This window comes from Lathyrus oleraceus, chromosome 1 (assembly GCF_024323335.1).
Source record: "Lathyrus oleraceus cultivar Zhongwan6 chromosome 1, CAAS_Psat_ZW6_1.0, whole genome shotgun sequence".
NCBI classification, from domain to species: Eukaryota; Viridiplantae; Streptophyta; class Magnoliopsida; order Fabales; family Fabaceae; genus Lathyrus; species Lathyrus oleraceus.
The window spans coordinates 20853923-20858593 of NC_066579.1; positions in this window are offsets into that span (position 1 = coordinate 20853923).

The window sequence follows — 4671 nt, forward strand, 5'->3', positions numbered from 1 at the left end:
TATCACCAATTAGCAGGAGACAACAAACAAAAGATATATGGCAAAGAATGCAACATGAATATCTGAATGTTATGATTATGCATGTATATGCATGGTTTATGTATGATGAATGCTGACAAACAGACATATCTAACACACATCCGATCCAGGAATCAACCACCTGGTACTACCCCTCAAGAGGGAAAGCCAAAATCACCAGAGAGCAAATGATCTACCGGAGATTGGAGATACCAGGGAACAACTGAATCTCTGCAGGGGAGAAATCAATAATCATCCCGGCTGGGGATAAGAGTCGTAATAAGACCACTTCCACCACATGAGCAGCTCTACTGGGGAGTCTACCAAAAACGAATCTTCCAGAGAGGACACATCTGCCGAGGGTCAGAGATATCAGGAAATCACAAAATCTCTGGGGGGGATGAATCATCAGTCACTCCAGCTGGGGAGAAATGCATTACACAGGCAGAAACTACCACCAAAGCAACTCTACTGAGGAATCAGAGATATCAGGAAATCACAAAATCTCTGCGGGGGGAATGAACAACAACCACTCCCACTAGGAACCGGATCAGGGCGCAGATAAGTTCTGCTGGGGAAACCACTCCGCCGGGGAAATTATCAAAGGGAGTGATGGATCTTTGTGTGGATACAACCACCAATCAAATGCTTCCAAAGGTCAAATGGACCAAGAGCTATCACCCGCTAAGGAGGAAGGAGGCTAAAATACCTTTGCCATATACTCTGCTCGGGAGGAAAAACACCAAAGGCTCCGGAGGAATCATCAGTCACAACCGGAGAAAAAAGTTCATTTTACAGGTAGAATTAGCCACAAAGCAACTCTACTGGGGAATCCATTTGAGGGAAATAAGGAGAAACTGGTGATCAAACACCAAGTACCATACCCACCAAGGGAATCACAGCCTGTTGAGGAGAAAAGACTGTTGCTCTGCTGGAGAAATGAAGGTTAAAATCTTCAACAAACACTCTACTCGGGGATGAACCATAAAAGGAACCCGGAGGAAGAAGATACAGTCATGCCAGGGATATGAACAAAAGTCTTACCCTGTTGGGAATCATACCACCCTTGGGAGAGCACTGAGGATCTCCTAAGTATCTATTTGTCATTGTGAATGTTCACTTGGTTTAAAAACAAGTTATGAAAAAATTATTTTTCAAAACAATGATATTTTCTCAATTAACACATGCAAAACATTTGTTGAATAGAAACAAATAAGAGTGCAAATAATTGGATAAAGGCTCAAATTTATTTGATGGAATGGTAGCCTGCAAATGGCAAGACTCCATAGATTCTTACAAGTTTGAAATTGGTGATATATATTGGAAAAGGGCTACATTGAACATAATGACCATTTCTCCACCAATTCCGAATTCGATGTATTCGAAGCTTCAGTTGATGATGAATGAACAAGAATCTCTGATAGATGACAGATGTAGAACACAGTCTTGTCAGGATGCAGTTACTTGCCAAATCCCTAATTTTTACCTAGATTGCCCCAGGGTGAGGTACTCAATCTAGCGGGATGCAAATACTCATTTTTTATGTCTCTAACTTTTGCCTGGATCGCCCTTTCGGGTTTTCGATCCACCGAGACGCTCATTTTTGCCTAAGCCGCCCTTTCGGGTTTTCAACTTAGTGAGCTATTCTGTTTTTATTTTTTTAGGCGAAGTATTTCTTGACTGCATCTGAATTCACAGGACGAGTGAAATCCTCCTCATCCATAGTTGTAAGCATCAAAGCACCGCCTGAAAAGGCTCTCTTAACAACATATGGACCCTCATAGTTTGGAGTCCACTTGCCCCTGGAATCAGACGCGAAAGACAAGACTTTCTTGAGCACAAGGTCACCTTCTCGGAACACACGAGGCTTGACCTTCTTATCAAAAGCTTTCTTCATTCTTTGCTGATACAATTGACCATGGCACATGGCGGTCAATCTCTTCTCTTCTATCAAATTCAGCTGGTCGTAACGACTCTAAACCCATTCAGCATCAGTCAACTTGGATTCCATCAAGACTCTCATTGATGGGATCTCCACCTCTACTAGGAGTACAGCCTCCATGTCGTAACCAAGAGAGAAAGGGGTTGCCCCTGTTGAAGTGCGGACAGATGTACGATATCCATGTAAAGCAAATGGCAGCATCTCATGCCAATCTTTGTACGTGACAACCATCTTCTGGATAATCTTCTTGATATTCTTGTTAGCAGCTTCAACAGCCCCATTCATCTTGGGTCTATAAGGAGAAGAATTATGGTGTGCAATCTTGAACTCACTGCACATCTCTTCCATCATCTTGTTGTTCAAGTTAGATCCATTATCAGTAATGATCTTATCAGGCACACCATAACGGCATATGAGCTGATTCTTGATAAACTTCATGACCACCTGCCTGGTCACATTAGCATATGATATCGCTTCAATCCATTTGGTGAAGTAGTCAATTGCTACGAGAATAAACATGTGTCCGTTGGACGCTTTCGGCTCTATCATGCCAATCATGTCGATTCCCCACATGGAGAAAGGCCATGGTGATGAAATCACATTCAGAAGTGTCAGAGGAATATGAATCTTATCCGCATAAATTTGACACTTATGGCATTTCTTCACATACTTGCAGCAGTCAGACTCCAATGTCAGCCAATAGTAGCCTGCTCTCAACATCTTTCTAGCCATGGCATGTCCATTGGAATGAGTACAAAATGAACCCTCATGGACCTCAGTCATCAACAGGTCTGCTTCGTGTCTATCCACGCATCTGAGCAGAACCATGTCAAAATTCCTCTTATAAAGCACATTGCCATTGAGGTAGAAACTGCCTGACAATCTCCTCAAAGTCTTCCTATCTTTCACAGATGCCCCTGGCGGGTAAATCTGCTCTGGAGGAAACACTTGATGTCGTAATACCATGGCTTATCATCTTTCGCTTCTTCAACTGCAAACACATGAGCTGGTCTATCCAAGCGCATCACAGTGATATTGGGAACTTCATTCCAATATTTAACCACAATCATCGAAGCAAGCGTAGCAAGAGCATCTGCCATCCGATTATCATCTCGAGGAATATGATGGAAGTCAACCTCAGTAAAGAATGTTGAAATCCTCCTCACATAATCTCTATATGGAATGAGACTAGGCTAATTCATCTCCCATTCACCCTTGATCTGATTGGCAACAAGGGTCGAATCACCATAAACATCAAGATGCATGATCCTTAGATCAATGCATTCTTCCAATCCCATTATGCAGGCCTCGTACTCAGCCATATTATTCGTGCATTTGAAAGTTAGGCTTGTTGTGAAAGGAACATGTTTGCCCTGAGGAGTAATAATCACTGCCCCAATACCATTTCCATACTGAAATTTACAGCGCCATCAAATACCATACTCCATCTGGAACCAGGCTCTGGTCCTTCATCGAGTGTAGGCTCATCACAATCTTTCATTTTCAAATACAGAATCTCCTCATCTGGGAAGTCATACTGAACTGACTGATGATCTTCAATCGGCCGTTGTGCCAAATGGTCAGCCAAGATACTACCTTTAATAGCTTTCTGAGCTCGATACTCAATATCATACTCAGATAACAGCATCTGCCAACAGGCAACCCTCCCTATTAAAGCAGGCTTCTCGAAGATGTACTTGATTGGATCCATTCTGGATATCAACCAAGTTGTATGATTTATCATATACTGGCGCAAGCGCTTAGCAGCCCAAGCCAAAGTACAACATGTCTTTTCCAGCATTTAGTATTGAGACTCACAATCAGTGAACTTCTTACTCAAGTAGTAAATAGCATATTCTTTCTTCCCTGATTCGTCTTGCTGACCAAGGACACAACCCATTGAGTCTTCAAGAACAGTCAGATACATGATCAAAGGTCTTCCTTCTACAGGCGGAGACAAGATTGGAGGTTCAGACAGATATTCTTTAATACTATCGAAAGCTTTCTGGCAATCCTCGGTCCAATCATGAGACTGATCTTTCCGGAGGAGCTTGAATATCGGCGCACATGGGGCAATCATGTGGGATATGAATCTGGAAATATAATTCAAGCGGCCAAGAAAACCTCGGACTTGCTTCTCAGTTTTTGGCACAGCCATCTCTTGTATTGCTTTGACCTTTGCAGGATCAACCTCAATACCTCTTTCGCTGACAATAAAGCCCAATAACTTGCCGGAACGGACTCCAAATGTACACTTTTTGGGATTCAGACGAAGCTTGAACTTCCTCAGACGCTGAAAAAGCTTCACCAAGTGCTCTACATGTTCAACTTCCGTTCTTGACTTAGCAATCATATCATCAACATATACCTCAATCTCCTTGTGCATCATATCAGGGAACAAGGTAGTCATAGCTCGTTGATACGTGGCTTCGGCGTTCTTCAAACCGAAGGGCATCACTCGATAACAAAATGTTCGCCAAGGTGTGATGAATGTTGTCTTCTCCATATCCTCGGGTGCCATCTTGATCTGGTTATATCTGGAAAATCCATCCATAAATGAGAAGATATTGAATTTAGTTGTATTGTCTACCAACATATCAATATGTGGCAGAGGGAAATCATCTTTCGGACTAGCTTTATTCAAATCTCTATAATCCACACACATCCGGACTTTTCTGTCTTTCTTATGTGGCAGCAGGGTTGTGAATGCT